Raw genomic sequence first — 25208 nt, 5'->3', positions numbered from 1 at the left:
CTTCAAAATGAAATATACACCTTAATTTTACTTGATGCAAGTATTATATTATATTCAAATATCCTTTCCTTGTAATATTGATACCGGATATTGCAGTTAAGAGGTTCACACCTGATTGTTCATTGCTGCAACAAATATAAATGATAGCTTTTAGTGTCGCGTATCATGGATGTTTACTGCTATAATACACAGACGCTTGCTAGTTGATTTATAGTGTAATTCTAATGTAAATGATCTCCTCTTATATTTAATGCGTTTCCCTCAGTTTCAGTTTGTAACCCCGATTTTGTTTTTTGTCCAGGGATTTATGAGTTTTGAACAGCGGTATACTACTGTTGCCTTTATCGTCATTATGATTAATTTGGTGTCTGTCCAGATCACTGTCCTGACGGAAGTTGGATTATTGTCAAGGTTGTGACGTATGATGTATGGGTTCTCGTGTTTTCTTGTGAATCTATTTCATTGACTTTTTACAGACCAAATTGAAGAGCACCTTACCAATTGCCTTAATAATAAGTTGTGGTTTGTTTTACCAGCGGTATACTGCTGTTGCCTTTATTTACCCTTCCAAACCTGTATATTTGATCAGTGTTGTTTCTTGTTCATTTGCACATTAACATTTCTATATGTTTTCATTTAGGAGGTAACAAAACTAATGGGGAACAAGGTGTGTATACCATTTCCACTGTTATAAAGTAGGTAAATCAAGATCTCTTTTTACTTATATCAAGTCAAATAAAAGATTAACAGTTTTAAAATATTTTATTTATTACAATTACAGATAAGCTGTGTGATAGCCAATGAAAACATATCCACCGGTGATAAAATGATGAGGATGGCTTCATCTGAATTTCACTATACTGTCTCATTAGCCAAAATATCCTTGGCATGACAAAATTATGAGAATGGCTTCATCTAAAAGTCACCATACTCTTTCATTAGCCAATATATCTTTGGCATGACAAAACATAAAACAGTTCATAAGAAGTCACTTCAAAACTAACGGACTGATGTATGATAAAAACAATAAACTAGAAAGACAAATGGTAGACAGTAATCAAGAAAACCCACTGAAATACAGACTCCTGACGTATTGGATATGGCAGGGACTTTCTTTACTATAGTATATAAAGTTCCTGGATATGGCGATGTTTAAAATGTTTCTGGTCGCTCTACCCTCCATTAACGTCGAACAGCGGTTTTGCAACATAACAAAAACACAAACTATTCAGTAATTTTGATAGGGCTAGAATCATAAAACGACACTAGGGTACAAACAGAAAACTCGAAAAAAAAGTTCTCGCATTTACTTACATCATATCTGCTTAGACTAATTATTTTCTTTTTTGAATCATTCTAATTTTATTACCTCTAAAGATGGACAACTTAGAGAAATACAAATAGTATGGTTGCCAAATAACAACTGGAGAAGTGAAAATATTTATCAACAATTGAAACTATAAATTTGGTTTGGATAGAAGTAAAGCCATTAAAGTTAGCCGCACTTTTTTGTCAGAGAGATCACTGATATCGCTAATCTCTTCGTTGGTGTTAAAACGACTACCAGATACTTTTGGAATGTTATTATCTAATGACCTTCGGACCAATTGGTTATAACCGGAATGTGAATTTCTATACACCTGTGGTATATTTGTTGCTGTTAGTCTATCAAGGAATGACCATTTATTTTGTTCACTATTTACTCGAGCATTTGGTATTGTTTGAAATATGTTTCTATTCTTTCTGATGACGGAAAATAAATCTTGGTAAATATCTGTTTTCGTTCTATCTCCACCTCTCTTGTGTAGGTCTTTTATTGTCTGTGATCTTTCAAATAAAGGCTGGTCAACAGCAGGGTAACTCCGTTTTCTTTTTCCACTGTAAAAAAAATTGAATATTGAATATAGATGGAAAAACAGTAACGTATTCTTGGAGTTTTAATATGTAAAAAGTACAATCACAAAAATACTGAACTCTGAGGAAAATTCAAAAAGGAAAGTACCTAATCAAATGGCAAATCAAAAGTTCAAGCACATCAATCGAATGGATAACAACTGTCGTATTCCTGACTTGTTACAGGCATTTTCTTATGTAGAAAATATATTTTTATAGTGTTCGCCTAGTAAAACATATATGAACGATATAAACGGATTTAATATATTTGGATCCCATAAAAGTTTTCAAACAAAGATGTCTCTTTCTGATAATTTCTTTCTGCCATTGTTATATTATATTGAATTGAAACGCTCCCAAATTACACCCAGTGCTTTTCTTTCATTAACACCAAACAACAATCACAAAGCTAAAAACTAAGGTTTCTATAACAAGCTTACACGACTATCCAATAATATTGATAAAGACAGAGTCACTCTAACCAGACATGACATGGTATACGTTTTATGTTAACATCTCTGATTTATAGAAAAATAATGTTGCGTTGGAGAGGGTGACAAACAAAAATGACCTGACTGAAGTTATTTTCTGCCTTTGTTCAGGAGATAAAGTTGTGGGTTGTAGTTGCTGCTAGTAAAATATTCAAGATGGAAAATATTCAGAATCCATCTTCAAGTATTAGAGTTTTTATGATCATATGCATGTGATATAAGATTCCCAGTTGAGTTTATTTTAGTTTTCTTGAGGTAAAAAAAGCATTTCAAATATTTGGATGTTACACAACTATGTCTTCCAACGCCCCCTTTTTAATGCTTGTGCTGCATTCGGTAGAAGGAGTTCGGAATCAGTAAAATATAAATATATAAATGTAAACATTGTATAATCAAAATACTTATTTTCTTATGATATTAGTCAAAATCTTGCATTTCCATTTGTTATGGAAATGAAAATTATCAGGACAACAATGAACAGTGAATAAAATAAATTATCAAGATTTTCTTATTTAAAAAGCTTTGTTGACTTTCTCCCCTTTTTAGTATGAGTAGAATGTATATAAACTACGTTAGTTTCAAATTTTCAAAAATCAATAGCGTCAAACTTAAATCAACAGATGCTAAATAAAGACAACAGCAGTATATTGCTGTTCAAATGTCAAAAATCGATTGACAGAAAACAAATCCAGGTTACAAACTACAACCAACGGACAACAGAACAACTGATCTGCAACAAAAACAAACGCCAACATACATAGAAACAGACTATTTAGTAACGACTGCCAAAATCCCAATTTGTATTTGGACATTTTAAGAAAAACTGGTGGGTTGAACCTGGATTTTTGGCTACATCAACCTCTCGTTTATATGGCAATGTTAAAAAGTATTGCTAAAATGACAACACTACAAGACAGGAATCAAATTAGATGATCATATCTGGGTTTTTATGAATAGCAACGACTATATGATTATGAACATACAAAGTAGTCCCGTGATAACGATTAGTTTTGTTTATTCCGTTTTTCAAACAATAAGAAAATTCCGTTTTTCAAACAATGACAATTAACTTCAAACATTCATATGGACAATGTCTAAAGGTCAATGTCCGTTTTCAAGAGATTTTATATTCTTGCTCCTTTCCATTATTGATTTATCCAGGGTAATATAGATTAATGTGTGTGCTTAATACAGGGCAACAGTCAATATAACTGAATAGTTAGCCCGACTTAACCAAAGTGTCCAGTACTACGTCAAAGGAGCGACACTTCAAACTTATAATGAAGGTTATTTATATGTATAAAGAATGATTGAAAAAGTACTATACTGATTCCCCAATCCCTAGGTAGCTGTTAACTTCAGTTTTGTCTATATATCTGTATGCATTATATTGTTTAGGGCTCAACAACTGAATCTTAAGCAAATGAAAGTTTGATTTCCTGAATTTGTGATCTATGATTTCCCCACCAATTTATATATACTTTGATTACTTGGTCTAGTGTTATATTAAAATTAGACAGAGAATAGCGCCATTAATGTTGCGTGTCTCATAACTGTATGGATAAAATGTGTGTACTACTGTAAGGCATCGATTGCAAAATTCATACACAAGCATGATCGTACTTTGCAAACAATCATGAATTGATTGTTCTGTGATCTATTTATTTTGATTCTGTTGATTGTTAAACTATGAGGTCACGACTGTACATGATATCACAATTTCAATGTATTTGATAAAATATCATAATATTATATCCAGATACAAATAATGAAAAACCGACATCGAAGAGCTATGAACTCAATATGGGGTGCTACCATGTACGTGTTTGACTGAACGACAAGCGGTATTTGCATAGTAGAAAAAACGGGTGTAGATACGTATACATAGGAAAGTAACTGTTAAAATCAACACAATGAAAACATACAATGACATATCAAATAACTGAGCCGGAGGATGTAAATGAAAGCAAAACAAACCTTTTTTCAATATCCACTAATCCACACCCAATTATATTCCCGCAAACTCTATAATCGGTCGCATTTAAAGCATGCAAGGCCACCAATGTTCTATAATGATCTAACCAACGCTCGCTCATTTGTCGCCGTGCTCTGAAATGAAGAAAAACATTCTTTTCAAAATTTATCATCAAAACAAAAATGTGTCCATAATACACGGGTGACCCACTTGCACTATCAAACTCATGCATATTTGGCAAACAAATTAGAAAGATATTAAAATAAGAAACATGACTTTGTGTAATACGTTTCCAGTTGATTTTACTTCAACTTTATCAAACACTACCTTGACCAATTTTTTTAACCTGAAGCGGGACAGACGGACGGACGAACGAACGAACAGATCAACAGACCGTAAAGCATAATGCTCCTCTACCATCGTAGATAGGGCATAAATAGTACAACTTTTTGTGACACGGAAAAGGAAACCGATCCCCTTTTGTTTGAGGCTCAAGCTTTAATACATACATTGGTGTAGGCGATGCTTATTCCAAGTCAAATAAGAATGTAATCAAATTGACATGCATGTATGATATGCAACATAATGCAATTTCCCATTCTTAAAATTCGATTGTTGGACATCAGATTTTGAATACAAGTTTAGATATAGCAACATATATGCGTGTACACAATTTTTTATTACTGTAGTTAATCCAGTCATAAAAATAGTACCTTAAATGACAAAGCAATGTTACATAATGTTTTAAAAGCAGAAATAATCTAAACAGCACCATAGTTCGTTCCTTCTTGTTTCAAGCCTTGTTCGTTAAATTTGTTTTCCATGTTATTTACAAATACATAATTGTATCTGCACATTTTGTAAATATTCGTTTTGAAATTCTTTCTCTTCTAAAAGAACATTCTTTATCTGGAATATATAAAGTTATTTCTAATGAATTAGATTTAAGAGTTCTATTTGGTATTGAAACAAATAATTTTAAAAGCAAAGTGTTCTGCTTTGGAAATGCTGTAATAAACGTCAGATCAGAGACTATAAACCTATTAATTAAATGTTTTTAAAAATGATACATTTAATTCAATTTCGTTTTAAATCACTTTGAATGAAGATAATTATAAAATAATTATATTTACGAAGAAAAAAATTGAATGCGTAATATTCAATAAAATGAAAAATGGAAAACCAGGAATGTGTAAAAGTGACGAAACCCCGATCAAAGAGCAGAAAAACAGCCGAAAGCAAGATATGGTTCTTCAACACAGCTGACTCCTCAACTGACAAGTGGACGTCACACTAGACTACGAAACATATAAATAATTTAAGACCTAAAAAACCTACAAAACTAATAAAGGCTAGAGACAAACGCAAAAATGCGTCGGCGTTATACATGGTTTGTAAGATCTCAAACCTCACCCCCTCTAGCCGATGTAGAATAAGCAACCAGTTTAAAAGAAGTTTCGAGTCCGACGTCAGAATATGCAACAGAAGAAACTAATTGAAATGACAATGATACATAGTCTGTTTGCCAAATCCTGTAACTGACCTTGTAATTAGAGATCCCTTTATTATAGTTCTCCCACTTAGGAGGGATATAAATTTTCATTGACAACGGAGAGCTGTGCGTAATGTGTTTAACATTTAAGCTTTCCAATTCATCATGATTTGCGTGGGAAAAATTCAATTTTGTCCGGTATAAAACCAGTCTGCTATCGGCAAAGGGAAGTAATTTGTTTAGAAAGTCTATGATAACAGAATCAAATTGGTGATTGCCAAATGACTACTAGCGGTTACTGACATGCCAGCTCCAGAAATCAAATAAAATGATTGAAAGACTGCTTCTTTTCGTGAAATGCAATATTTCGTCAATTAGGAGCGACGATAATATCCAATGTAGTTAGTTTAATGTATGTCAAGATTACGGAAAAGTCGTCGGTAAGACCAAACCCGATAAACGAGTTTGAAAGTTGTGTTCTTACGTCCAGTAGCAAATATTCCATGATTTGTCTTGGAGAATGCTGAGTGGCATGATTTCTGTCTAATTCCATGTTAAAAGAATAAAAATAATAAGGTACATGTTTTTGATAGTTCCCTGCCTAATTTAACATACGGCCATACTCTATCCCTTTGTATGTAAAGAATTACATGTAAGTATAATCCTTGCAAAATCTAATACATTTTGGTTGAACCTTCAAGGGGACATTTGGATTGATGTATACATTTTAATTAAAGGACACTCTTGACTTTATTGAAGTACATGTTTTGTTTATAGGTTTCACAGATTTGTAAAACATCCTTTCATTCTTTTTTCGCATTAACAGGAAAAACTTCTTACTTTAACTATGATTTCAAACATTCTGTTAATAGCGTTTCTAATGATGGTAAACCACAAAAATTGATTCGGACGAAAACAATCTATAAAGTATGTTTTCCTTTTATATTTTACAAGATGTACGGCCATAATCGATTCGGAGGTGATTGTGGTTTACATATCTCCAGACTCAACCAGGATAGACTACTTCAACGGGTGCTATGAATTAGAGGTCAAAAGACATAAGAAGATGTTGCATGAGTGCGAATGAGACAACTCTCCATCCAACTCACAATTTGTAAAAAATAAACCATTATAGGTTAAATTACAGTCTTCAACATAGAGCCTTGGCTCACATCAAACAACAAGCTATAAAGGGCCCAAATAATAGCTATATATGTAAAACCATTTAAAAAGTAAAAAAAAAAACAACGGTCTCGTCTATATAAAAACGAGGAAAAGAGAAACACTTATGAACCACATCAAGAAACGACATCTACTGAACAACATGTTCCCGACTTAGGACTGGCGCAAACGCAGCGGGTCAATTGTGTTAACAGGCACCAACCCTCATCTTATCCTAAAGAGTTAGTGTAACATTGCAATATAGAAAGACACACTATAAAATATCCATTTAAATGGCTAAACTCAATCAAATACACATGTTTACAAAATCGAGTAAACATACACAAAATATACATGTATACAATATTAATATATTTGGAATCTTAAATTCAGCTAACACGTGATGTCAGAAATACCGTTCCATGTAGAAAAATACGATAAGTATGACGGAACCAATTGTCTTAACTTCAAAATAATTTCAACAGATCGTAAATCTGAACTACTGTAATTAAAACAACAAATTATAACAAAGAAATATGTGCACTTAAAAAACGCGCGCGTGCATACACAAATGTATGATCAAACAACGCGCATCTGTATGTTACGAAAATATTTAGATCAAACATCGAAATGTACCCGTCTATTAGCTATAGGTTTACACAAAGACTTGTTGGCTGCAAAAGCCGCATAAGAATCTTTTAACTGGCAAACCTATCCGACGATATGTCTTTCTGAATGTCCTGTGCTGTTTGATTGCAAACACACATATGTGGAAATATTATCCATCTTCAGAGACAGAAATGGTGCAATAAGGTTGATATTTTTGTTAAGCTGCTATTAGCCATCTTTAGAAATATTGATACATGAATAAACAGCTATTTACACGAAGCAGATGCACATTTTACTCTTTGTAAAACTATCTTTATAATTATGTTAATATGTTTCTTAACAGAAAAATATATGAAAATACGGAAATAAATGTTATATGATATTAGTCGTTATTAGATTTTAAAAATAACATTATTGTGAATATCTGTGTTGTATGCTGTTTCGAAATCATACAAAGAAAGTTATATGTAATTGAGGCACTAAATTTCAAACTATGATTAATTTCAAAGAGAATAAATTAAATTATTACCTTGAAAATATTTTTTGTGTTGATAATCCATTCAATAGGCAACAGAGTATTGCGATCCCAAGAAGTTTCCAGTTCATAATTATTAAAACCTAGCTGTCAAATTTTATTATCCTTTTTGAAATAAATGCGTCTAAAAATCAAGTCTAGCACCACTTGAATAACTATCAAATTTATTTTGCTGTTCGGATCACTCAGAGCTTATAAACACTTTTTTCCAAAATTTATTCGTCATAAATGTATGAATTTTGCGCAATCTCATTCTAATTCTAAAAACTTAATGAATAAGTTTCATTCTATGAATATTCAAATGAAATTGATGAATCAACGTCACTCTCCACAGTAATTGATATATTTCTTATTTGTACCTTATTTTAGAAAATACTCGAAGCAAGAATTATCAATTAAACTGTTATAGTCTTGTAAACATTCTATTCTTATAGTTTTCCGATTGATTGATCAGAACTTTTATCATTATTGTATAGTAATGAGACTAAGTAATTTGAATAAAATAAAACACATTTGGGAATATCATAATGGCAGTTTAGTCGATGGAAAATTATAGAATGTGCTATTTGTTGCTTTTGTTTCATAGTTTTTTACATTTTAGGCGCGTAATTCATCACAAAAGATTCAACGTAACATGTACACGGGTAATAAGAATTCGGTGTTTCCCCAATGTGAATCAACAATTTTTTAAATTACTAGGAAATGCCCAAAGTTTCCCGTTACAGTAAAGATATCATTTTGGTAACCTTATTAATTGTGGACATTAAAATAGATTAGTAAACGTTTCTGGTCGACATTGAGCCAACAAAAAACCTTTTCCTGGTATCGTATAACATTCACTCCTAGATTTTTATGAAATATCATCTCGATATATATGTTAATATGTATTAACAAAAAGCATTTGAATTTCTCGGTTACTTAAATTTCATCCTTTTTATCAATTGTTTGACATTATTTAAAACCAATCCTTCAGAAATTAATGGTATGTCACCTCAATTCTGACTAAATTTAGTACACAAAAAAAAATAATTTGAAAAGTGGGCGTCTGTTTGGCCTTCACGTATGTCCGAATCTACGCAATCACATCTTTCGGAATGTGACGCTATCCCCGATTCCTCGTGTAGAAAAAAATGTACGGCAGTGTGAACCTAGATTTATAAAACCCCGTGTAGGAAGAGCATACGTAAAAAAAAAAACCTACATATATGGAATGTTGAACGTAAATAGTACGATTGTGTTCAACATACCCTTATTTCTAATGACAGTTCCATTTGTTTTCGTAACATGTATTTGTTTGTTTTCATATATAAAAAAAATAAATGAAAACAACACGTTTTCAATTTCATGCGTCCGAAGCTCTTTTCTGGATTACCTTCATCAAAAAAGGTTCAAAGCCGAATATTTGAAAGCTAAGGATTTAATAGTACAGAAAACGTTCATACGCATGAAATGTTTGACACGTGACGTCAAGCAAGCAGTTATTGATCCCCAAATGCGTTTTTACTGCTAAAGTCAGGTTTCCGTTTGAATGTGCAGGATGTAGCTTCGTCCAGTGCAATATATACATTATCACTAATGCCTCTTCAAGGGTGGTAATCACGATCGCTGCAGGTTAAACAAACACTTGCTTCAACTCTCAGCTAGTCTGTTTAACGACAAAATGTCTGTTTGTTCTCAACACGAATATGCAAGAAATAAAGATTTGTGCCAAAAGTAAAGATAATTCCAAAATGAAGCAAGTGTATCTTCAAGCGACAATTAACCAATCTCTATGTACAACTGTTTGCCTCTATACACGTATTTAACATGAATATGTACATGTACTCCAAAGATAGAAATATGATTACCTTATAGCTGAACTTTCATTTCCAGCAGTAAACGACGATACAATAGATGATAAAAAAAGGAATTCATTTTGAATGCAAGGTTTTTAAAATCATATTATATACGTCTGGTCGGAATGATGATGTTTTATCCAAAGCATCGTACAGGGAGATTGCTACACTAACTGTGCGTTACAAAGACTTTTCATCGCCATCTTTCGGGGTCATTTAAAGCAGCTAAAGGATAATATTTCTGTCTGATTCCAATTTATCCTTCTTTATTAGAGTTGTAGTTTAAATTTCCTGCCATTCATCAACATTTTCCCACCTTTGTCGTTCCTGTGTTCTCATCGTGAATAAGCATGACATATTTGTGTATAGATTAAACAGTTAATCTTACTTATTATATATATGTTTTGTCAGCAAAGTTATACCACACACCAATTTGTTTTCCTCTCTTAACATTAAGCGTTAACGTGTGCCGAATGCATGGTACTTAGAGCCACGGGTTGACTTGGGTATAGTAATTTCTTCAGTGAAACTCATGCTAGAGACATCTGTTTGGAGGTTCGGTATACAATATATAAAAAGCCATGTCCGGGCAATGTTTACTCAGGTGCTTTGAAAACGTTAATACCCCTCGCAAGAGTCTCTAAAGGCTCCAAAGATGGCCTGTTACAAAACAAATTTATTTCGCCATTTATTTTCCTTCTTTTCCATTGCAATTAAAATTTACCGCCAGTCATCCCGGCTGATCAACATTCAATATTGCATATTGAATTTATATTGGTAATCCCCCATTTTAGTCAATAACACTAAAATTTTATTAAAACAGCACTGTTCCAAAACACCTTTCTGGATTAACCTTCATCGGGAACGATCGAAGCTCAATATTTTAAAGCAAGTATGTATGCTGTTGTCGGTTTTATGGTCGGGTTTTTGTCTCTATGACACATTCCCCATTTCCATTCTCAATTTTATGTATTATAATATAAAAGATCCGAATCAGTTGAAGAGATTGTTAATGAGTAAAATCAATGATAAATGCTCACCTCTTACTACACAATTCATTACTCTGCCTTAAGGTAATTGTCACTCACTCGTCAACATTTTCCAGTGAGATACGGAAGAACCCGCCGATCGAAGCATACACTTGAGGTAGACCGGTTTAAGTTGGCGTTTGTTTTTTGTTATCGGAAATTTGAAGCCCTTTTTGTTTTTGAAATGCAATTATTTGGAATAGAATCAATTTTAAAATGAAAGAAAGTATCAGGGTTTTCATACGAGATGTGTATGAAATTGAAATTATTAGCCAACAACCTTGAGTTACTAAAAATCTGATCTATCCAGTCTTGAAAAATTCATAATCGAGTAAACTCCTGTGAGACAAGTACAGTAATCGAAGGATCGCCTTTGAAAAATGTTACCTGGAATAAAAAAATTACACAAAAATTAAGTGATTAATTAATAGTTTGATGGTTAAGCATCCAGTAGCAAATATTTCATAAATTTTCTGAACTACTGATTGAATGGAAATGACTTTATTAGACAAAAAGCTTTTCTGTTTGAGAAATTTGATACGTTTTAAGTTTTGCAACATGTCAGGTATTGTCTTTTGCTCAAGTTTGTTTTGAATGTATAGAGAAATTCCAACCACAGGGGTTGAGTGAGACATGTCAGGTATTGTCTTTTGCTCAAGTTTGTTTTAAATGTATAGAGAAATTCCAACCACAGGGGTTGAGTGAGATACAGAAATAACTCGATCAATTAAAATCCCTTGCTAATTCTGGAATTTCATTTGGATGAACAGGATGTATAAATACAGAGCCACGTCAACTTAAAATAATGACGTCAAAAAGATGCTCCTTGTGGTGTGAGTGTCATCCTCTCTCCACATCTAAGAATCATTCAATGTTCTCTGAAGAGTTTGCACATCTTTTGACCTGTTGTAAGTCAAAATATCAGCCTTTTTTTAAAAACTTAGGCCACACCAATTTGATAAATAGTTCTTCGGATATTTGCTCTATAAATAAATGGGGCGAGCTAGCGAAATTTTTTTATTTTTAAAAAATTCTTGAAAATGAGATTTTGACAGGCGAGTGCATAAAGCCTAGTATCCCATTTGAATACATTATTCTGACTCTAAGCAATCAACTGTGCAGCAGCAAATATTAAAAAAAAAAACCCTCTTAAATGTGACTTAGAAATAAGACAAGACAAGACCAGACAATTTATTACAACTTAGGCACACGTATGGTGCTACAAGAGGATAACAATTATACATTAAAAATTACATACATACTTATACATTTACAAGAAAGTCACACAATAGATTAATAATTGATATCATACAATAAAACTGAAATATATTTGGTTGATTTGTTTGCAAAATTCTTAATTGCAACGTGGTTAGAAATTATTGTAACATGCTATGAATTATGAAAATATTTGTTCAATATGTCTTAGAAACATGCACACTTTTGTTAGCACTGGCACGTTACAGTGTGATAATAGACCAATAAATTTCAATTGGGAAGGATTTTTTATGTAATATGTAGGTATATGCCTTTCTCTTAAAGACATAATTTGTTTATTGGAACATACAAAAAAATAATGATATTCGTCACCAATGGTATTTGAATCGCAGTGACAGCATATACGATTTTCTCTTGGTGTATTTTTCCATCGACCAACTTCTATAGGGATTTTGATGTTTGAACATCTAAATTTACTGTAGATGTATCGATCTGCCACTTTAAGATTGAGTAAATATGGCTCTAAACAAAACATTGTTTTGTATGAAGCATAAAACACACCTCTAGATGAGTTTGTCATATCAGCAGATATGCTCTGTCCGAATTGGTCAACCAATCTCTGTTTTATTTCTTTTTTAATATCCGAACTTTTGATATCACCCTGTGCATTCCAGACAAAAGAAAATCCTGTATCATCTAAAATTTGTTTCAAGGAAGATAACCATTTAAATGAGTATTGGCCTGAGTTATGTAAGTTATACATTAACTGATACAAGATCCCAGATAATTTGTTACTACTGCTTTGCACTAGCCTTGACCAAAAGCATAGTAATTTAGTTTTGATATTAATTTTTAATGGAAATCTGCCAGTTTCCCCATAGACCATATAGTTTGGTGTTGTTGATCTAACATTCAGGACTCTTTTTAGGAAACTCAAGTGCACCTTTTCAATCATGTCAACATTTTCATGACCCCAGATTTCCGACCCATAAAGCAAAATTGGAGCGACCATACAATCAAATAGTCGAAACTGCAGATCTGAAGGGATGTTTACATTTCTTAACTTATAGTATAATGCATACAGTGTTTTTTGTGATTGTTCAACAAGTTTTTTCTTTGATAAATTAAAATTACAATTGTATCTTATTAATAATCCCAGGTAATTATAACTGTCGGTGAGCTGTAACTCCTCGCCCCTTAGCATGAATCTCATATTTCTTTTACGCTTCGCCTTCTCAAACACCATTACTTTTGTCTTATCAATGTTTACATTTAGTTTCCAGTCAGTACAGTATTCATCAAACTTGTTTAACATTATTTGTAAATCGTTAGCTGATTCTGCCAATAATATTGTATCATCAGCATATAATAGCAAGAAAATTCGAATATAAATGCCTAGTTCATTTAGACAGTATTCATTTACCTTTTCTAAACCTGTTATATCATGCTGAATAAAATAGCTTTCAAGATCATTAAGGAAAAGAGAAAAAAGAAAGGGTGATAAGTTTTCACCTTGCCTAACTCCAACTTCGCACGGAAAGAAATTTGAACAACTCGAGTTATGTCTTAAAAACATGATTTGACATTAGAATAGAGGTTATAAATAGAGTTAAATATTTTGCCGGTTATGTTACTAGAAATAAGCTTTTGCCACAGTCCTACCCTCCATACAGTATCAAAGGCTTTCTTGAAATCTACAAATGTACAGAATAAACGTTTTCCAGAGAGTAAATAAAGTTGAATCAAACAGTATAAACTAAATATATTATCAAGTGTGGAGTACCCTTTCCTAAATCCCGCTTGGTATTTTGAGAGTAATTCTACTTCTTGGGCAAACTTGTCTAGTCTGTTATTTAGTATAGCTGTAAATACTTTACCTAAACATGATACCAGTGTAATACCTCGATACGAGTCTGGATCGTTAAGAGCTCCCTTATTCTTATAAAGGGAATTAATTATTCCCATTGACCAGATTTCGGGTATAATTCCTGTGTCGAATACAAAATTGAACAATTTTACATAAAGAGGTAAACATACAGACATGGAATTTTTAATAAACTCGTTTCTTATTCCATCATATCCAGCGGCTTTGTTATTTTTTAATTTTTTAATGACTTTGATAATTTCTTCCTCGGTAATAGGCCCATTTAAAATTTCGTCGAACTCATTTAACTCTAGGTTAGGTAATTGAAACTCTTCCTCCTCATTTGCCACACTTTCGTTAAGCTTCTTAAAATGTGCATACATTACTTCTAGTGAAATTGGACTTTCCTTTTTTTGTTTCGGAGAGAATTTATTTAAAACTTTCCAAAATTCTTTTGGGTTATTTGTTGATATATTACGAAGCTCTTTTTCTGTCTTCAACTGATAGTTTTGAAAACATTTGTTTATTTCTTTTTTGTATTCCTTACTTGCTCTTTTCAGTGAATTCTTATTATTTATACTTTTCTGTTTATTATATTTATATTTAGCCGAGTGAAATTGTTTTCTTTTCAGCTTACATGATTTATTAAACCATGGTTTATTCCTATTTTTGGCCCCATGATTTTTTTTAATCGGATTTTTATTAGCAAAGGTTCCAAAAGAATCCTTAGCTGCCTGCGAGTAAAAATTTGTTAAACTAGACTGTTATAACTCTGTTTATATCATGATTATCTTTTTTTGAGGATTCTATTTCATTACACAAATCAAGAACTTTTACCTCGTTCTTTCTTATATTTTCGATGAACTTGTGTTTATCCTTTTCAATCCATTTTATTGTCTTCCTTTTATGTGAACTTTTTTCTTTTTCTATAGTAGTGACCTCTGTTGTGAGTTTGACATGAATGCGCTTATGAACATCTGAGAATAATGCATCAAAAGGAATAATCTCATACTCTTCAATATATTTAAAAAGATTTGACGAGACAATAAAATAGTCAATTAAACTGTTGTCTTTCGTAGTAGCCTTACCTATACCCTTATCCGAACCTGTCCTACCCCCTGTAATATACAAATTATTTCTCTTACAAAACTCTACTAGTTTATAACCCTGAGTGTTTGGACGCATTTTATCTTCTGCACATCTTTTTAGTGGAATCTTTAATGAAATTAAATTTTGGTAATCATATAAAAAATCGGTTATTTCATCATTTAAATTTTCGTCTAAAACCTCTACCAAATTTTCATCTGGAATGACAAAGTCCAAAAGGGTTCCAGTTCTGGCATTAAAGTCACCAATCAATGAACACAACTGTTCATCATCCCTAAGTGTTACCATCTCCCTTTCTATTTCCTCAAAAGCATCTTTTGATGCATATTTGCTATTTTCTGGTGGTATATAAACACATCCGATAGACATGTTTGATTCGTTTGAAATATTTTTTAGTTGCATCCATTGAACAAATTCACAGTCGGTTTTGATGAATTTGATATTTCTTTCTATTGATTTACTGTAAATGACCGAGATGCCCCAGATTTTTTCTTGAAATTTTTTCTACATTTTGAAAATGAAAGATACCCATCGGGCAAAGATAGCATATCAAATTCATCAATTTTTGATTCAATACATACCAGAATATCGTTTTTTTGAATAGTTTCAATGAATTCGGGAATAATCAATTTAGATTTTAAGCCACACACATTAATACAAGACAATTTTAGCCCCCCAGGTTCATAGTTCGAAAGTTCAGAAGTAACCTTAACTCTTGTAGCGGCGTTGTCCTACACATATTCGTTTTCTTCATAGTTTGTATCGGAAGATTGTGTACGCGTTCGTTTAAACGGTCTAAATGTAGGTGGTACTGGAGGACTTGCACCACTTTGCTTTTGAATGTTTTTCAATAGGGTCTCTCTGTATTCAGATGCTATATTCTGCTCTTCTTCTGTACTTTGATATTGTTTTCCATTAATAAATAGTTTGTCTCGGACCAATTTAACTTGTTTCCCTTCGTGTCTAGCTTTTTTAAGAACTGGGTACAATTTTTTCCGCCGAGTTTCAATCTCTTCCGGGAATTGTTCATTAACTCCAAAGCTCTTTCCTTTTAATTTGTTTGTGTTTCTAAGCACCGCTTCTAGTTCTTTTCTGTATAAAAACCTTGCCACAATAGGCTTTGCGCCATTAAGTCCTGGCTTGCCAAATCTATGGACATTTCCAAGTTCTACATGAAATTCTATTCCGAGTTCGTTGTGCATAAAGCGTCGAAGCTTTTCTTCACAGTTTTCATTTTGTTGAAAACCTAGCCCTGAGAAAATTAGATTGTTTTTCATTGATCTGCACCTTAAGTCAAGAAGGCTGTGTTCTATTTGTTTAAAATTTTCTTTCAGATTGTCATTTCCTATTTGCCTTTCAATTTCTGTGTTTCTTCTCTTCATATTCTCAATTTCTTTTTTATTGCTTGTACACCTTTCAACGACAGTGTCAAGCAACCCTCCTATGTCTTCCACACTTTTTTCAATAAGTGAATTTCTTTTGACTAAATCTGATATCGATGTTTCAATTTCGGTGATTTTGTTGCACATTTGACTAAGTGAGTGACTCATTTCATCTATCTAGCAATACCAATGACCTTCACAAATATAAAGAGCTTGCAAAACACATGACAATTATTAAATTGATACTTTCACTTTGTAACTTTTTGGTGAACAGCCTTTTTTTGACAACGTTTGAGGTTGAATTAAATTCCACCAAGGGCTGTTCCAAAAATAAATGTAGGGGAGGGGGGGGGAGAAGGCACTTTTTATTTGACCCCACCATGCATACATTTTAAATTTTATATTTCATTTAAATGTTCAAACAATTTTTCTTAAATAATCACCACCCATCAAATTTTAATACAGGTGCCTTCCTCCCCCCCCACCCCCATACAATTAATTCTGGAAAGGCCCTAAACAAAACATGGGATTTTCTTATGGTTTAAGAATGTTTGGTTGCCTATCATTGCTTACATCTACTTCTTTTGAATTTTGGTGGATAGTTGTCTTATTGGCAATTAACCACATCTCCTTATTGTTATATTAAGAGCTGTGCTTGGAAACTAAAAGACAAACAGAAGGATATGTGTTCTCATCAAAACTAACTACTACTGTGAATTGTAAGATGAACTCTGGGAATGAATAAATTTTTAATATGGGATAGATTTTGTTTTGATAGTAGGATTTTGACTTATTTCACAGTAAATTGCAGTCTTTGATGGACGATGGATGGGGTCTTTATACCACAAAGCATTTTAAAGTTTATTCTGCACAATTTTCCCCGATTCTAAAGTATCTGAAGACCACCCACACTCTATAGTACTACTAGTCAGGTCAATAAGGTCACACAACATTTTCTATCAGTTTCTTCTTGCCCTGTTCACACGATTTTGGTTTAGGTTTTTTAGGAAGTTTTATTGGTTTTTTTTCATTAACAGTGCAAACGATTTTTTTGGGGGGACCTGTTGGTAATTCAATTAAATCATTAGTGTGTTGGGCAGAGGCATTTGTTTCTATCCATAGGAAGACCCACTATCAACTTAAATATACGTAAATAACAGACTTCCCGGTGTCCTACATGCTCCCTTGGGCGGTGTTGGGATGGGGATTGTTCTGGTGGTGGGTTAATATTGTAAAGGACACATCTCCATTAATTCTTTAGGGAGTGTACATGGATCCGCTGTACCCTTGCAGTCAATCAAGGGGTGCGTCTATACTGGTGGAATCTCGAAGTACATACAGTGGGTCTTCCTATGGATAGAAACAAGTGCCTGTGGTGTCGGGCCTCTATTTCGAAATTCACAAATTTACAGTTTAACTCTCCAACACAGAAATATCCATGTCAGTGCCAACATTGATAAGTGTAGTCCGAAATTACTCTGAGCCCCAGCCTGTCTGGCAAAACAGTCGTTGAACGTCAGAGTAATCTCGGACTATGATAGATGATGCCGACGGCTGTTGTCGAATTTGTATGTGTTTGATATCATCAAACGAAATATTGACAAACTTTATTTACCCTTTTAGCTTCATAAAAGATATCTTCTAATGTAAATGATGACGAACAACGGATAGCCGTTTGTTCAATGATTGCCTGTCCTCCGCATTGAGCCGAAACCACAACAACTGATGGCTTGACATTTTGATTTTATATTTCCTTTCACTTTTTATTGATTGATCACACGTGCGGTTGAACCCCTATTTGATTTATATGCAAAAACAAAGCGTCAGTGAGAAAGAAAAAAATCAAGGCAAGACTAATTTCGGAACTGCATGCGGACCAAAAAAAAAAAAAAAAAAAACGGAAGCGGTAGTTTTTTTGTTGTTGAAAACTTGATTTCTCAAAAACAGGAGCGGGAAAATCCAAAGAACTATTAATCAAATTGGTGTGGCCTTATATTAAGTTAATTATGCTCTTGTTTTCCGCCTTACTATTCAAATTTTATACCAATATACATTCTTCTTTCTTTTGTAGTGTTTTTATACTTTAGTTAATTTGTACTATACACTTCGTTACACCTTGTAAAACTAAAACTATGTACCCTAATTGAAAAAGGAGTTTGAAAATTGAAAAGAAAATACATTTTCAATAGGCAGTGGTTAGAAAACCAGACTCAAGCTAGCGAAGACAAGCAATTCTTAATTCATATATTACTAGGAAGCATTTCACATGCAATAATAGTGGTTTGGTTGAAACATGGGAGATACGAACCACATTTTTCTATCTAATTACAACCATAACAGCTTTCTGTGAATATTATCTTTTGATTTTTATGATGTTTTGGTTGTATAGAAGGAAATATATTTGTAATGTACTAGTATAAAGAACGTTGCTTATGATCAGTGTGCATAGTTAAACTATTGATTGCAGGAAAGACGGGGATTTCCTTGAATGTATTGCTTTTCTATTTCCTTTGCAAAATATTTTCTGTAATTCTCTTTGTAAAATACAATGTGCAATTTCCATTGATTGTTGATCAAAACCCCGAAAATGAGAAGCCTTGAATTGAAAACCGCGAAAATGAGATGCCTTAAACATAAAGCTTAAAAGGGTTTTTACCGTAGTTAATAATTACTTTTCTTGACATATATTAGACTAGCCAATCCTTATAACATTGAAATTACATATTTCAAAATGAATATTTAGAACTAATCATGGTGTTCACAGTTTTTTGGCTATTGAAAGTTTCATATTTTCGGATTTCAAACATTTAATTTCGAGCAACACTACACAGATATTATTTCCAAAGTTTGCAAGTAGTTTTGTAAACGGTGTTATGCATGTAAAGATGTCTGATATATCGTTCGAGAAAACAGTCTGATAAAGGAAAATCTGTCATCGTTGTCAAAGATTCGAACTTGCATTTCGTCATGCATTTGTTTAAAGAAAATTGGAGAAATAAGATGGAGATGCACACTCAGTTAATTCGAGTTGTGTTAGGCGTTTAGATTATACACATGAAACTACATCGTTATACTCAGAAATTAGAAAGTCAGAATTTGAGGACAGCATGCAAACGAATCTAGCAATTCAACTGATACGTTATCTGAGCAATCTTTTAAAATAATTAATTCAGAGCTCAGCAAAACTGACGAAGAACATTTAGAAAAGAAAGAAAAGAAAGATTTGGGACGAACAGGGAAGTCAACCAATAAGTTGATATATATAAATATAAACAATATCTATTCATAAAATTCGATGATTTTTTTATTGGCGCAAATGATACCTATTACTTTTAAAATTGAAGTGGCGCAGAAGTAGCATTGGCAAAAATACTTTGTGGTACAAATGAGTCCATTTTTGGCGCAAAAAGATATTGACCATGCAAATAAGGTAAAAAAAAAAGATACCTTAAAACTAAAACAACAAAAGAATACATCTACGTTCAAATAAAAAAAACTTTTGGTCAAAATCACTTGCTACCTAAATGAAGATGGTTACCATAACAGAACGATCATCAGTTCCCGGTGGCTTACAGACAAACAACCGATAGAATCTACAACTATTTAGTGATAGTAAAACAAGATATATAGTAAACTTTACATAATGCCATACTAGGTATTATATCTTACATTTTAATCTAGATGTTACATGTAAGGGATTTGTGATACCTAAATAATAAGTAGAATTTGTTAACCCTCTCACGTCTGATGTTTTTATGCTTTGTATCGATCTGAGGTGTTAAGCCCTTTTTTTTATATTGCTTCCTGTAACACCAGTGCCCCAGTTAAGTGGAGGGTTTGGCGCCCTCAAACATGTTTAACATCGCCATTTCCTGCATGTGCTATTGCAAGTCAGGAGTCTGTAGCACAGTGGTTGTCGTCGGTTCATGTTTGTCATTTTTACATTGCGATGACCGTGAGGGCATTCCGATGTATTGTTGCAACAGAGATTGTACTTAATACGTTACTTTTGTTTTTGACTGGTGACCGATCTATATACGCGGACATTATCGAGTGCAAAACAACATATTTATCGTTTGTTATACATAAATTTTCATAAAATTATTTTTTTAGAACATTAATATCTATGCATGCGTACATAAAAATTAACTATATCAAGAACGTTTTGCGGGAAATTATGAATGCCTACTCAAGTCCAATCTATTAGAAAAATCGAATTATTACAGAAAAGTGCACGTGTCCACCATGCCCTTGCACTGCACTATTATTAGAAATAGACAATAATAGTGCATTGACTTGACATATCAACGATATAAGGATGAGGCTTAGAAACGGGGAAATGCGAGGCTGTGCCGAGCTATTTCCCCGTTTCGGGCCGAATCCTTATATCGTTGATATGTCAAGTCAATGCACTATTATTGTCTTTATACTGCAATCTAAAAAAACATTTCCAATTGTTGTTTAATGCGTCAAGGTTATTTATTTGATTTAAATATTGGGGGAAATATCCTTTAAAAAGGCCTCACATCATGCTCGCGGAGAAATATTCAACACAATGAAATTTACATTTACCTGTTGAAACCAACACTCGATGGTGAACGAAATCGTTTGAGTTTGGACTTAAATATCAACCATAAGCATGATTTATAGGCTGCAAACAAAAAATATTAACAAATAAAATATGTTTTTCCAATAATTGCAAAAGAAACAATGATGAGTCGTTCCACGCATCGTTGTATGCATTTGAAACAAGAACAGGTTGAAGAGATCGTATGAATAATTCAATATTATTTCGGCAATTTCTATTTAAATATTCATGAGGAAAAGTGATATCGGGTCAATGACTGTATATGACATAGAAATATACAGTCAACGCATTTTGACTGCTCAAATAGAACGAGTGCAGTATAATACTAAAATAAAATGATATACAAATGGATGAAAATTGTACAGATATTATTATAATAATAGTCTTACTGATTCGTATCACTACACTATAATAGTTATTACGGCGAGGTTGAATTCCTTGTCTTTTATTCATTATCCAGACAGGAACATGTCTTAGAAAAAAATATTTATCATATACTTAGACTAAATAACATATGATTTTTACTGTATGATAATAGCATTAAATTAACGTAAATTCCATATTTTTCGAATTGGTGCTTAGCGGGCTGATATGAAAAGTTTACCACATGCTTCGATTGTTATCACATGCCTTTCCGTAACGTTATCACATGGCATTCCGGTGATACTCGGCAAATTCCGGAAAATACACCTCAATGCTACGTTTTCAGTGAAAAACATTACGAAATAGTATACAAAACAATTATTTAGATACTGAAAAGTATACTGTGTAAAAAAATAACAAAAAAAATAAAATAAAAAAAAAAAAAAATAAACAAACAAACAAATTATTAAACAAATGCATTCTTTATAAGTTTCAAACATAATTTAGAAAGTTACTTTGAAAAGGTTGACTTTTCCAAACAGTGTTCATTATGTATATTGTTGTGTGTTTTTTTTTTTTTTTTGGTTTGTCGAGTCGTCCATATCAAAAATGTTTTCTCCTCTGTTGAGGCATATTGCAGAAAGATTTGATATCTGATATTTGATACTAAATTTGGGTCCGACGTCCGTGAACTTTTCAATCTTTGAACTTCTATTTGGGAACCACGTCTAAGGATCAGTATATGAATCTGTTATTTTACTCCATTGTTGAAGCATATGATAAAAAGATCATAACATGTCATTTTTCCATATCGCATGTATTATCAGCCCTCGGTCAATATCAGCCCTCGAGCCATGCGGCTCTTGGGCTGATATTGAACCTAGGGCTGATAATACATGCGATATGAAAAATGCCATGTAATAATCTGATATTATCTGTTACAGTACATTAACCTCACTTTCAGGTATAGAGATGTGATTTTGTTTTCTGAGAAATTGTTTGTGACCATCCACAAGCTTGTAGTTATCCGATATTTAGTACTTCAGTGCTTTGATTGCTTTTCGTATATTATTTTGTTCACTTTGTTCAACTATGTATGTCGCGCCATTAAATGATTATTTGCATTCAATTCCTCCGCACTTTAATGACTAAAAATGTTGCATATTAGAAGCAATAAATCTGCATTCGCTATAGTTATTTATGAAAAAGCATTAATAATACATTCCAAAAACAATTTATAAAACTGCATTTGCTATATCGCATGCAAGTGAATTAATAATTTACTGAAAATAGAACATAAATGTTTACTGTTATGCAAATGCTCATTTTTATTATAGAGCCTTTCGTTAACGTTATATCAACAACTTGTAAACTATAATAAAACAACAAAATTTAGAAAACTAATGCAGTAATGTATCTAATAAATGCACTATTTTTTTGTTCGTGCCGTTTCGTGTTTCGTTGGGGATTTCAAACTCTGAAGTTTTTGAAAAAACAAGATTAAATAAATCAAAGGAGTAGGGGCAATCAGGCCCTTATTTGGCCCAAAAATTACTGCAAATTTAAAAGTTATCATACATACTCTTAAATTTCTGAAAATTTGACTAAGGTACAAGGTTTTCAGAATTACAAAAGAAATTTGGCATTGAACAAATTACTATGGCAATAAATCATGACTTAATTTGCATATTTTGTGAACTTCCAAGAAACAGCTTTATATTTGGTGAGATAATGTTTATAGTTATAATAAAGCTTCTGTTAAATTATTTTGTTGTTTCTTGGCTGCGCACGATGTTTCCACAACCAAAATAAAGATTGTGACGTCATCAAATAAAAATCTTGATGATTTTCATTTATATTTCTTGACCCTATGCTACGGAGCCCCGCTAGGGACATGCAAAGAAAAAAAATTAAATTGTGCGCACAACTTAGATAAATTGTGCGCACAAAATAATATAGTGTGCGCACAAACTGATATAGTGTGCGCACAAAATGATATAGTGTGCGCACAAAATAATATAGTGTGCGCACAAAATGATATATTGTGCGCACAATTTAAGTATATTGTGCGCACAACTTAAACATATTGTGCACACAAATTAAATATATTGTGCGCACAAAATAATATAGTGTGCGTTAAATTCTTTGACCTTACACATGGTACGGGGCTTCAATGTCTCCTATAGTGACAGAATGGAGAAATGCATAAGGTTTTCTTTTGCAACGGGGCTAGATTACATGGAAATACTCTAGCAAAAAATCATTACTGCATTTGTATCGAATCCTGACAGGAATACTGAAGAAGTTACGTTTATTTCGTCTGAAACTTGGTTTACCAACAGATGCGTTGGAAGCCTCAACTTTATATCAGAGTTTATTGGAACGGTTTGAAACAGATTTGGCAATAGAGCGAGGACACTATCGAACTTATGTAGACTTTGATAATATGATTTTGCCTGTTTTCTTGTATCAATAATAAAACTACTATTTGCACTGCATTATACTTTATGTCTGAAAATCTCAAGAATTTTTTTATGTTGATTGACACAAGACTAACATGTTACGCAATTCACGACTTTGATTTGGTTATGCTCCGTCGACGATGGAGATGGTCATTATATTTAAAAGTCTTTACGCCCGTTACACGTACAAGTTTTTTTTCAATATGAGTATGTTTGATCATAATTAAGTACGGTTTTGACTCAAAATGTACTGTTCGTTATTGAAATGTGACGATGTGTTCAGTCTAAGAAATTCACCATGAAGTTGTGATCAAATAAAGATAAAACTGTGTACATATATAAATCAGATGCAAGATGAGTGCCAATAAGACAGCTCTCCATCCAAGTCATAATTTATCAAAAGTTAACAATTATTTGTTATAGTACGGTCTTCATCACGGAGCGTTGGCTCACTCCAAACAGCAAACTATAAAAGGCCTGAAATGACTATAACTCAAGAGTGCACACGCTGAAATGTCTCGCCTTCTTTACTCATCATTGATATTAAAATGATAGTCTTGAATATAAAGCTATATCACAACAGTCACATGAACTTTACATTAACCAAGAAAACTAAACATTGACCATTGAACCATGAAAATTAAGCCAAGGTCAGATGAACCATGCCAGGCAGACATGTACAGCTAACAATTCTTATATACAACAAATATAGTTGACCTATTGCTTATAGTTTAAGAAAAGCAGACCAAAACACAAAAACTTTACACAGATTAATGAACCGTGAAAATGAGGTCAAGGTCAAATAAAATCTGCGCGACTAACATATACATGATATAGTTTATAAAATAATTCCATACACCAAATATAGTTGACTATCGCATATAGTATTAAAAAAAACAATACTCAAAAACTTAACTTTGGCTACTGAACCATGAAAATGAGGTCAAGGTCAGATGGCACCCGCCAGCTAACCATGTACACCTTACAATCAATCATTCCATACACTAAATATAGAAGACCTATTGCATACAGATAAAACAGACCAAAATACATAAACTTAACTATAACCACTGAACCATGAAAATGAGGTCAAGGTCAGAGGACACTTGCCAGTTGGACATGCACACCTTACAGTCCGTTCATACACCAAATATACTAGACCTATTGCCTATAGTATCTGAGATATGGCCTTGACCACCAAAACTTTA

At 32.8% G+C, this 25208-nt stretch overlaps 1 long non-coding RNA gene across 1 annotated transcript; it reads right to left on the bottom strand.

The window, feature by feature from the left end:
• Positions 1–747: 747 nt before the first annotated feature.
• LOC143081730 (uncharacterized) lies at positions 748–8545 on the bottom strand. The gene is made up of 3 exons (XR_012980056.1): positions 8151–8545; positions 4362–4493; positions 748–1878 (listed from the first exon to the last, which is right to left on the bottom strand). It is a non-coding gene; the product is annotated as an uncharacterized LOC143081730 (long non-coding RNA).
• Positions 8546–25208: the final 16663 nt, after the last annotated feature.

This window comes from Mytilus galloprovincialis, chromosome 7, assembly GCF_965363235.1.
Source record: "Mytilus galloprovincialis chromosome 7, xbMytGall1.hap1.1, whole genome shotgun sequence".
NCBI lineage: Eukaryota > Metazoa > Mollusca > Bivalvia > Mytilida > Mytilidae > Mytilus > Mytilus galloprovincialis.
This window is presented reverse-complemented; position numbering and strand designations above follow the sequence as displayed.